Source organism: Ranitomeya variabilis, chromosome 2, assembly GCF_051348905.1.
Source record: "Ranitomeya variabilis isolate aRanVar5 chromosome 2, aRanVar5.hap1, whole genome shotgun sequence".
Classification (NCBI taxonomy): domain Eukaryota; kingdom Metazoa; phylum Chordata; class Amphibia; order Anura; family Dendrobatidae; genus Ranitomeya; species Ranitomeya variabilis.
Genome location: NC_135233.1, coordinates 863,505,558 through 863,518,155, shown reverse-complemented (window position 1 = coordinate 863,518,155; position 12,598 = coordinate 863,505,558). Strand labels below are relative to the sequence as shown.

Below are 12,598 nucleotides of genomic sequence, written 5' to 3'. Positions count from 1 at the left end.
GGGGGAACAGAGTGCAGGTGGCAGTAGTTCAGAAGCGGAGGAGGAGCCGCAGCAGGCATCAACATCACAACAGGTTCCATCTGCCGGGCCCGTATCTGGCCAAAAACGCGTGGAAAAACCAAAACCAGTTGGAGGACAGCGTGGCCATCCAGTTAAAGAAGTTCAGTCTGCAATGTCTGAAAAGGTATCCGATAGTAGAAAGAGTGCAGTCTGGCATTTTTTAAACAACATCCAAATGATCAGCGCAAAGTCATCTGTCAAAAATGTTCAACTACCTTAGGCAGAGGTCAGAATCTTAAAAGTCTAAATACAAGTTGCATGCATAGACATTTATCCACCATGCATGCAAGCCTGGACTAACTACCAAACGTCCCTAAAGGTTGCAGCACCCTCGGCCAATGAAGCTAGTCAGCAACGCTACATCCCTTCCCTCACTGTAAACCCACCATTTCCCACACCACCTGCAGTATCTGTGCAGCTTTCGTCGCCAGGCCAAAGAAGTCAGGGAATCGCCAGGTTTGCAGTAGGAAACACTGCATGTAGGGCACCAGCAAGAATACCATCTCCAACCCTCTCTCACTCACCCATGTCCACCGGCACCACCGCTAGTTCCACGATCTCCAGCTCTCCAGTCCAACTCACCCTACATGAGACTCTTGTTAGGAAAAGGAAGTACTTATCCTCGCATCCGCGTACACAGGGTTTGAACGCACATATTGCTAGACTAATCTCATTAGAGATGATGCCCTACCGGTTAGTTGAAAGCGAAGCTTTCAAAGCGCTGATGGACTACGCTGTACCACGCTACGAGCTACCCAGTTGGCACTTCTTTTCTAGAAAAGCCATCCCAGCACTCCAACAGCATGTTAAAGACCGCATCGTCCATGCACTCAGGCAGTCTGTGACTGCAAAGGTGCACCTGACAACAGATGCATGGACCAGTAGGCATGGCCAGGGACGTTACATGTCCATCACGGCACACTGGGTGAATGCGGTGGATGCAGGGTCCACAGGGGACAGCAATATTGGGACAGTTTTGCCTAGCCCACGGTCAAGGAAAGAGTTGGCTGTAGGCGTTCGCCCCCCCTCCTCCTCTTCCTCATCCTCCTGCAGAAGCGAGAGCTCGTCCACAGACCGCAGTCGCACATCCACTCCATCCGCAGCTGCCACTGTTGCACACCAGGTGTGCCATTATGGGACCGCTAGTGGCAAGCGTCAGCAGGCTGTATTGGCAATGAAGTGTTTGGGCGACAACAGACACACCGCGGAAGTTCTGTCCGAGTTCTTGCAGAATGAAACTCAGTCATGGCTGGGCAATGGACATCTTGAGGCAGGCAAGGTTGTGAGTGATAACGGAAGGAATTTCATGGCTGCCATAGCCCTTTCCCAACTGAAACACATTCCTTGCCTGGCTCACACCTTAAACCTGGTGGTGCAGTGCTTCCCGAAAAGTTACCCGGGGTTACCCGACCTGCTCCTCAAAGTGCGCAGACTTTGCTCGCATATCCGCCGTTCGCCCGTACACTCCAGCCGTATGCAGAACTATCAGCGGTCTTTGAACCTTCCCCAGCATCGCCTAATCATCGACATTGCAACAAGGTGGAACTCCACACTGCACATGCTTCAGAGACTGTGCGAACAGAGGCGTGCTGTTATGTTTTTGTGGGAGGATACACAAACACGGGCAGGCAGTAGGATGGCAGACATGGAGTTGTCAGGTGTGCAGTGGTCGAAGCTACAAGACCTGTGTCAAGTCCTTCAGTGTTTTAAGGAATGCACACGGCTGGTTAGTGCAGACAACGCCATAATAAGCATGAGCATCCCCCTAATGCGTTTGCTGATGCAAAGTTTGACGCACATAAAGGAGCAGGCGTCTGCAGCCGAGGAAGAGGAAAGCCTTGATGACAGTCAGCCATTGTCTGGTCAGGGACATGTTGAGGACGCGGTAGCGGGCGAAGAGGAGGACGAGGAGGATGATGGGGATGAGTACTTTTTGAATGAGGAAGCTTCTCCTGGGCCAACAGAAATTAGTGGCGTTGCAAGGCCGGGTTCTGTTTTTTTAAGGGAGACAAGTGACGTAGATTTGCCTGTAACTGCCCCTCCAACCAGCACAACCGCAGATTTGACAACTGGAACTTTGGCCCACATGGCGGATTATGCCTTACATATCCTCAAAAGGGACACACGCATTATTAAAATGATGAGCGATGATGATTACTGGTTGGCCTGCATCCTTGACCCTCGCTATAAAGGCAAATTGCAAAATATTATGCCACATGAGAACCTCGAACAAATATTAGCAACCAAACAAGCTACTCTTGTAGACCGTTTGATTCAGACATTCCCAGCACACAGCGCCGGTGATGGTTCTCAGTATCACACAAGCTGCAGGGTGCTACATGGCAGAGGTGTTCGAGGTGCACAGATCAGAAGTGGCGTTGGACAGAGGGGTTTTCTGAACAGGTTGTGGAGTGATTTCGCAATGACCGCAGACAGGACAGGAACTGCAGCATCCATTCAAAGTGACAGGAGACAACATTTGTCCAGTATGGTTACGAACTATTTTTCAGCCCTTATCGATGTTCTCCCTCAAGCGTCATTCCCATTTGATTACTGGGCATTCAAATTAGACACCTGGCTAGTGTTGAGCGATACCGTCCGATACTTGAAAGTATCGGTATCGGAAAGTATCGGCCGATACCGGCAAAGTATCGGATCTAATCCGATACCGATACCCGATACCAATACAAGTCAATGGGACTCAAGTATCAGACGGTATCCCTGATGGTTCCCAGGGTCTGAAGGAGAGGAAACTCTCCTTCAGGCCCTGGGATCCATATTGGTCCACGCGACCAATCACAAGCCGTGACGTCACGGAAGGAAGTAAACGCGCGCATTTTAAGCAAAGAATGCTGCCGTTTCCCTCGGTGAGGTCCAGGCTGCGTCGGAGAGGTGAGTATAGCAATATTTTTTATTTTAATTCTTTCTTTTACACATTAATGTTGTTTCGATACCGATACCACAAAAGTATCGGATCTCGGTATCGGAATTCCGATACCCGCAAGTATCGGCCGATACCCGATACTTGCGGTATCGGAATGCTCAACACTACACCTGGCCTGAATTGACAGAATATGCATTGCAGGAGCTTGCTTGCCCAGCAGCTAGTGTGCTATCAGAAAGAGTATTCAGTGCTGCTGGTTCAATATTAACCGAAAAAAGGACTCGTCTGGCTACCCAAAATGTGGATGATCTCACCTTCATTAAAATGAACCACTCCTGGATTTCAAATTATTTTGCCCCACCTTTCCCGGTGACACCTAGCTTTCCTATAAAAAGTGCTTGCTTGTGGACTGGTCTTACTGAGTGTTCCAATCTGTTAATTTGCAGCAGCTGTTTGTCCAGCATACGACAGGTTTACACCTCCCGCAATGTGAAAACTCCCCCCACGGGGCCGTGGTCTCGCCACTTGGCTCAAGCACCCGTTACAGTGCTGTTTGTCTGAAGAGGTGGGTGTGCCCGCTTTTGGTCGACGGCACTGCCACTGGGTCCCTCATACTACAATGTAGTGTCTCTGGCGGTGGTGGTGCGCACCCAACGTCAGACACACCGTTGTAACATGAGGGGCCCTGGGGCGGTAACGCCGGCCACAAGAGAGTTCCCCCCCAGCTCAAACTGTGCTCTACCACGTGCGAAATTATCTCGCACAGCTCCACCAATGTTTAGTCTATTCGCTGACATCATTCAATGTCTGGCACTGACAATACCAATTTGTAGACATCTATGATGCTACTTAAAGTAGTCTGGGTCAGTGTCCTATATTGGCACCATTAAATATTTACTGCCAAATTACTATGTCAGAAACTCAGCAGATGAGCCCACCCCTGTACCTAAGTATGCCACCCTTTTTATTTTTTTTTTGTTTGTTTTGCGAGACATTAACATCTATTTATATTTTGGGAGTACTGGGTCAGACACTCCTTGCAATACTCCTCCACTGACCACAATGCTGCCTGCCTGTGTATCCATGTAACCGATGTAAAACTGCCATGAGCCTATTGTTTGTTATTTTAGGCCTTTGATAGCCTGTCTGCGGCCCCTACTTGCATTACTCCTCCACTGACCACAATGCTGCCTGCCTGTGTATCCATGTAACCGATGTAAAACTGGCATGAGCCTATTGTTTGTTATTTTAGGCCTTTGATCGCCTGTCTGCGGCCCCTACTTGCATTACTCCTCCACTGACCACAATGCTGCCTGCCTGTGTATCCATGTAACCGATGTAAAACTGCCATGAGCCTATTGTTTGTTATTTTAGGCCTTTGATAGCCTGTCTGTGGTCCCTGCTTGCATTACTCCTCCACTGACCACAATGCTGCCTGCCTGTGTATCCATGTAACCGATGTAAAACTGCCATGAGCCTATTGTTTGTTATTTTAGGCCTTTGATAGCCTGTCTGTGGTCCCTACTTGCATTACTCCTCCACTGACCACAATGCTGCCTGCCTGTGTATCCATGTAACCGATGTTAAACTGCCATGAGCCTATTGTTTGTTATTTTAGGCCTTTGATAGCCTGTCTGCGGTCCCTACTTGCAATACTCCTCTTCCACTGACCACAAAGCTGCCTGTGTATCCATGTAACCTATTTTAAACTGCCTTGAGTCTATTTTTAGGTATTTTAGGCCTAGTAAGCCTGTCTGCGGTGCCTCCTTGCAATCCTCCTCCACTGACCACAACAATGCTGCCCGTTTACCCCTGGAACCTATTTTACAGTGCATAGAGCCTATTTTTTTATTTTATTTAATATTAATAAAGCCATGATGGACTACGCTGTACCACGCTATGAGCTACCCAGTTGACAATTCTTTTGCGAGAAAAGCCATCCCACCCCTCCACCAGCATGTAAAAGACCGCATTGTCCATGCACTCTGTCAATCTGTGAGTCCAAAGGTACACCTGACAACAGACACATGGACCTGTAGGCATGGCCACGGAAGGTTACGTGTCCTTTATGGCGCAATGGGTTAATGTCTTGGATGCATGGTCCACACAGGGGACAGCCTGCTAAGTCTGTCTGCAGTCCCTAATTGAAGTTGTCCTCAACTGAATAAAGCTGAGATTCTACCTTCTGGCTCTCATTAAGCTTTTTTTAAAAAAAAATAAATTGGTGTTTAGGGCCTACTAACGGTGTCTGCCCCTCCCTGGTGTTGCCCTCAACTGAATAAAGCTGTGCTTCAACCTTCTGGCTTTCGGCCTATAGTATCAGATATTAAACTGCATTTGGCCTTCAACTTTGGTTACGGACTACTAACGGTGTCTGCCCCTCCCTGGTGTTGCCCTCAACTGAATAAAGCTGAGCTTCAACCTTCTGGCTCTCATTAAGTGTTTTTTAAAAAACAAAATGGTGGTTAGGGCCTACTAACGGTGTCTGCCCCTCCCTGGTCTTGCCCTCAACTGAATAAAGCTGAGCTTCAACCTTCTGGCTCTCATTAAGTGCTGTTTTTAAATAAAAAAATGGTGCCTACTAACGGTGTCTGCCCCTGCCTGGTGTTTGTCCTCAACTGAATACAGCTGAGCTTCAACCTTCTGGCTCTCATTAAGTGCTGTTTTTAAATTAAAAAATGGTGTTTAGGGCCTACTAACGGTGTCTGCCCCTGCCTGGTGTTTGTCCTCAACTGAATACAGCTGAGCTTCAACCTTCTGGCTCTCATTAAGTGCTGTGTTTTTAAAAAATGGTGTTTAGGGCCTACTAACGGTGTCTGCCCCTGCCTGGTGTTTGTCCTCAACTGAATACAGCTAAGCTTCTACCTTCTGGCTTTCGGCCTATAGTATCAGATATTAAACTGCATTTGGCCTTCAACTTTGGTTACGGCCTACTAACGGTGTCTGCCCCTCCCTGGTGTTGCCCTCAACTGAATACAGCTGAGCTTCAACCTTCTGGCTTTCGGCCTATAGCATCAGATATTAAACTGCATTTGGCCTTCAACTTTGGTTACGGCCTACTAACGGTGTCTGCCCCTCCCTGGTGTTGCCCTCAACTGAATACAGCTGAGCTTCTACCTTCTGGCTCTCATTAAGTGCTGTTTTTAAATAAAAAAATGCTGTTTAGGGCCTACTAACGGTGTCTGCCCCTGCCTGGTGTTTGTCCTCAACTGAATACAGCTGAGCTTCAAACTTCTGGCTCTCATTAAGTGCTGTGTTTTTAAAAATTGGTGGTTAGGGCCTACTAACGGTGTCTGCCCCTCCTTGGTGTTGACCTCAACTGAATACAGCTGAGCTTCAACCTTCTGGCTTTCGGCCTATAGTATCAGATATTAAACTGCATTTGGCATACTAGTGTGGTTGGGCCCTTAAAACAGTGTCTGCTGCTCTTGGGTTTGCTACTCCACTGAACAAAGCAATGCCGCCTGTATAGTCCTGTTACCAATTTTGAACTGCATTTAGCCTACTTTATTCTTTGGCCCTATATCTGTTTCCTCCTCATCCTACCCATTGCCCAGCCACTGCTAGATGAGTTTGCTGGTACATTGACCTAGACCACTACATTCCCCTTGCACTCTACACAGCCAGAATCTGACCCTGCTGAAAGTAAGGTTCCCCTTCCCGCATGTTATACCACCTTACACAGGGACAAAGAGGAAGGTGCAGATGAAAGTGCAGGTTCCTTCATCAGGTGGGGGGGCATACTCGTTGGCGACGTCACTGGCACAGGGCCCCTCAGAGTACGCAAAAGTGTCGCTGCTGGTGGGAGGCGCCCCCGCCATGTAAACACACCGCCGTACTTTGAGGGGCCCTGTGCCAGTGCCAATGCGAACGAGTGGGCCCCCCCTGCTTGCTCAGGATCACAGCACTTGCAACGTTCAAATACTTACCTCTCCCTGCTCCACCGCCGTGACGTAGTCCACGTTTCCTGGGCCCACTAAAGGCTTGAACCAGCCCTACCCCCCACAACTTTTGCCAAATGACCCCCAATTTCCTATGCCCAACTATTATTATAAAGTTAATTAAGATTGACAAGCTTCAGAAACAAGAATGGATGTTTTTGGCATTAAAATGGGCACTGTAGGTGTTTTCCTGGCCTCTACTCACTGCCGACTATGCTTCCCCATTGACTTGCATTGGGTTTCGTGTTTCGGTCGATCCCCGACTTTTAGCGATAATCGGCCGACTGCACTCGACTCGACTCTGGACAAAGTCGGGTTTCACAAAACCCGACTCGATCTTAAAAAAATGAAAGTCGCTCAACCCTAGCATGAACCAGTTAACTGCCTAAGTATGTAGCAGTACAGACACAGAGGGCTATTAACTGCATAAAGTGTATGAGAACATGATGCGAGGATCCTGATTATGTTTTTTTTTTTTTTTTTTTATAGGCCACACAGGGATAGTTAGGTTAATGCGTTGAGGTGGTAGGCCAATCTGAACAAATTAGTTTTTAGGGCACGCTTAAAACTGTGGGGATTGGGGATTAATCGTATTAACCTAGGTAGTGCATTCCAAAGAATCGGCGCAGCACATGTAAAGTCTTGGAGACGGGAGTAGGAGGTTCTGATTATTGAGGATGCTAACCTGAGGTCATTAGCGGAGCGGAAGGCACGGGTAGCGTGGTAGACTGAGACCAGAGAGGAGATGTAGGGTGGTGCTGAGCCATGAAGTGCTTTGTGGATGAGGGTAATAGTTTTGTACAGGATTCTGGAGTGGATGGGTAGCCAGTGTAATGACTGGCACAACGTAGAGGCATCGGTGTAACGGTTGGTGAGGAATATGATCCTGGCTTCAGCATTCAGGACAGATTGGAGCGGGGAGAGTTTGGTAAGAGGGAGGCCGATTAGTAGAGAGTTACAATAGTCCAGACGAGAATGAATAAGTGAGACAGTAAGAGTTTTTGCAGAGTCGAAAGTAAGAAAAAGGTGAATTCTAGAAATGTTTTTGAGATGCAGATAAGAAGAGCAAGCCAGTGATCAGATGTGGGGGGTGAATGAAAGCTCAGAGTCAAGGATGACCCCAAGGCAGCGGGCATGTTGCTTTGGAGTAATGGTGGAACCGCACACGGAGATGGCAATGTCAGGCAAAAGGTAGGTTAGTAGAGGGAGAGAACACGAGGAGTTCAGTTTTTGATAGGTTCAGTTTCAGATAGAGGGAGGACATGATGTTAGAGACAGCAGTAAGACAATCACTGGTGTTTTCTAAAAAGGTTGGCGTGATAACAGGAGAAGAGGTGTATAATTAGGTGTCGTCAGTATAGAGATGGTACTGGAAACCAAATCTACTGATTGTTTGTCCAATATGGGCAGTATACAAAGAGAAGAGGAGGGGGCCTAGGACTGATCCTTGAGGAACCCCAACAGTAAGGGGAAGGTGAGAGGAAGAGGAACCAGCAAAAGATACAGTGAAGGATCGGTCAGAGAGATAGGAGGAGAACCAGGAGAGAACGGTGTCCTTGAGGCCGATGGAGCGGAGCATAGTGAGGTGGAGCTGATGATCCACAATATCGAATGCTGCGGAGAGATCCAAGAGAATTAGCATGGAGTAGTGACCATTAGATTTAGCTGTTAGTAGGTCATTAGAGACTTTAGTGAGGGCAGTTTCAGTAGAGTGTAAAGAGCGGAAGCCAGATTGAAGAGGGTCGAGAAGAGAGTTATCTGAGAGATAGCGGGTAAGACGGGAGTGGACCAGGCGTTCGAGAAGTTTGAAGATGAAGGGAAGATTAGAGACAGCTCTATAATTAGCGGCACAGTTTTGGTCGAGGGATGGTTTTTTAAGTAATGGATGTATGAGGCATGCTTAAAGGAGGAGGGAAAAATACCGGAAGTGAGAGAAAGGTTGAATATTTTTGTTAGGTGACAGGTGACAGCCGGGGAAAGGGACTGGAGGAGATGTGATGGAATGGGGTCACTAGTGCAAGTGGTCGGGCGAGAAGATGCAAGGAGCCTGATTACTTCTTCTTCTGTAACTGGTTCAAAGTCAGAGAGTGAACTAGATGCAGTGGGGGAGGGAGGACAGTGCATGGTATGAAGAGATTGGGGGATGATTTCCTGTCAAATGTGGTCAATTTTTTCTTTGAAGTAATTGGCGAGATCGTCAGCGTGGAGATCCATGGTTGGGGCCTGCTCTCTTGGGTTGAGTAGGGACTGGAAAGTGTCAAAGAGACGTTTAGGGTTATTTGACTGTGAGGTGATGAGGGTGTTAAAATAGGTTTGTTTGGAGAGGTGAAGGACAGAGTTGTATGTTTTTAGCATGAACTTATAATGGATGAAATCTTCGGGTAGATTAGATTTTCTCCACAGACGTTCGGCGCACCTGGAGCACCACTGCAGAAAACGTGTTTGCAGCGTGTGCCACGGTTGTCGCCATCTCTGCTGAGTTGTTCTATGTATAGGAGGTGCAGCTTCATCCAGGGCACTTTGCAGGGTTTCATTGTAATGCTTCAGAGCAGAATCAGGACATGAGATGGAGGAGATTGGGGCCAATGAGGACTGCAAGTTCTTCATAAGTTTCTGGGTGTTAATGGCCTGTATGTTTCTATAAGTGTGGAAAGTGGGGGTGACCTGAGCGGGATGGCAATTCTTGATAGAGAATGAAAGAAGGTTCTGGTCAGAGAGCGGGAGACGGGAGTTTGTGAAATTGTCCAGTGAGCAAAGCCGGGAGAAGACCAAGTCAAGGGAGTTTCCATCTGGAGTTTCCAGAAGCAGCATTACTGCTGCACAAGGTGGCTCTTTTAGTTTCAAACGCCTGGAGGGGTGACAGGTTCCCTTTAAAGGGAATCTGTCCCCAGGTTGTGGCTACCTTATCTAAGCATGATACAATCAGAGTTTCTACATGTAACATGTAGCCTAGTGTAGAAAGCCCACACCTCAGCTTTCAATATACATTTATTTTGACAGAAAGGTGCACTGCTAATCACTTTTGGGGCATGGTTGGACCACTTGGCACATGGGAGCTAGATTCCCTTTAATGAGACTAATCCTCTTCTTTTCCAAGTTGCATCCACAGAGATAATTAGTAGCCTACTTATTTGTCCAGCTGAATTTTTCCAAGATGAAAACAAATCCATGTAGAAGTGTTCCATAACAACAGAACAGAGTTGCAGTAACCCTGTGTGCGGTGATTTGTTGGTGGAAGAAATCTAAGCTGGAAATGTATTCTCATCCAATTAATTATAGTAGTAATTGTAGAATTAATACAGCTGAAAAGGGGCAGCAGTGCTTACCTGCCCAGGTCTCTGAACAAATGTACTGCAGGATGTAGCAAACTCATGTAGCAAAAATGTCGGCAACACAGGTGCAAAATACTAAGACAGCCACTCAAGGTCAGGTCTTGTAAACATGGGTGTCCACATGGGATGCATTAAGAGAGTGCTGGCCAGCCTGCCTAATCGAATAGTATGGGCGTGACTAACAGGCTGAAAACCAGACACTATGCTTTACCTGCATGTGAACAGCGTCCTAAACAGGCCTCTATTGTGTAAACATATACTAAGCAGTCACCCCCTCCATGAACTGGTAGGCTGTGAGTGGCTGTCTATTTAGTATTTTGCACTTGCATTGCCAACATCTTTGCTACATGGGTTGGCTGATTGGCTGCTTCCTGTAGTGGATTTTTTCAGAGACCTGGGCAGGTAACCGGTGCTGCCCCTTTTCAGCTGTATTAATTCTTTAATTCACTGGGGAACAATTTGAAAAAAAATTTCTGTTGAGCTAGGTTTTTGAGCTGATTTATACTAAAATTGGCATGCTGATTCCAAAAATGTAGTCAGTTTTTTTCTAGCACGTCAAGTTTTTCCTCCACAACTTACCTGCCAGAGAAGCACAATTGCACTGATATCTGTAATAAGACTTGTTATCTGATTACAATTTGACTCATATAGAGCTACGTGGCAACTTGTAAGAGTAGTCACAACTGAGGCAGTGTGGTGAGAGGTGTGTGCAGCTCCCAATACGTCATAATTATCAATATCTTTACACAAAAAATTTATCATAGTAGGAATAAATAGGATTTGTGATAGCTTTTCTCTTTACATTGGGCGCTTAGTTGTAATTTATATATCTTTTATGATTTTTTTCTTTGTTAGTTTTCAAAGCTTGTAACTTTCCATCTCAGTATTTTATTTACATATGTACATATTTCCTTTGTTTCAGATCATGTCTGCTCCTTCTTCCTCTCGTCGTAAATGCCTAAACAACCCTGACTCCTTCTGCTATATTTGTGGTGTTTTCACCATTCCAGTTCAAAGGGCAAACATTAGTGCATTTGTCAAACAAGCATATTTTGCATATTTTAAAGTAAAACTCGGTGATCAAGATAAGCCATGGGCCCCTCACATAGTGTGCAAGCAGTGTGTCGAGAGTTTACGGATGTGGACCAAAGGACTATTGCTGGAGCATCAAACGTGATTGTCCTCAAGTTAAACACTCCAGAAAAAGCTATAAATGTAGATTTTTACCTTAAATACTTGCATATATATATATATATATATATATATATATATATATATATATATATATATATATCCTTTGTAAAAAACATGATAGTGTTAAAAAACATATTTGTCATGCCTATTTCTTATATATTTCATTTTTTGTTCATATTTGTACTATTTAAAAAAAAACAAAACACTTTTTAGGTACAGTAGTTTACATATTTTTGAGAAGACAAAAATCGTATAGTTCAAAAACTTGACGTGATAGAGAAAAACTGAGATCATTTCTGGATTCAGCATCCAAAAATTAATTAAGAACAGTTGTCTGACCTAACTCTTAAAAAATTGTGTTCCCCAGTGTTATTGGAGGATTTTTAGTCCTCTTTTGTGGCTTTGCTACTAAGTTTAGTAGTAATTGCGTCGTGTTTTGGCGGACCGTCGGCACAATAAAACGTTACATGTGCGTCAAGTCCTCCATTTTCGACCATGCATGCACGGCCGAAACTCCGTCCCCTCCTCCCCGGACATCACAATGAGGCAGTGGAAACGTCGTAAGACTGCTTCCGCTGCCCACGTCGGGCATTATTTTCACAACGCGCGTTGGCACGTCGGGCCGACGCATAGCGACGGCCCCGTGCCGACACTAGTGTGAAAGCAGCCTAAGAGATTGAGATCTAGCTACATCCACCACTGACCCATGATTGATGTCTCTTTAGCAGATCCTTCACTGTTCTACTACAGTTGTCTGAGTTTCCCTCCTTTTTTTATCTGGCTGGAGAGGCATGTGACCCCTGCAGCCAATCACTGGCTACAGGGGTGAGCAATGCATTGACACTTCAGTCAGCAATTGGATAAAGCAGTTAGTTTTCCATACTGCCAAAATGAGATGCATAATGACCGGCTTCTTAGTCATTTATTTTGTTCATCTTAGTAGTTTTTCATCTCTGTCCCTTTTATTAATATGTACATTGCTGTAAAATGCATGGCACATTTTTCTTTGCTGTTTCCTGGAAATCTAATGTGAGACTGTCTGTACTACGATGCCTGAAATATTCTAAATTGTAAAGCCAAGTAACAGTGAACCTGAGGTCAAGACTAAAACAAACAATTGTTCTCACATTTTAGATATTTATTTTTGCAGCAATCTATCTGCCTGTAAATTCAAGTTTTAGCTAAAC

The 12,598-nt window shown here is 45.9% G+C and overlaps 1 protein-coding gene across 1 annotated transcript in view; it reads right to left on the bottom strand.

Moving 5' to 3' along the window:
- Window positions 1-12,598, bottom strand: part of CLDN16 (claudin 16) — a 457,823-nt gene that overhangs the window by 348,480 nt on the left and 96,745 nt on the right. The gene's annotated exons all lie outside the window — the stretch shown is intronic.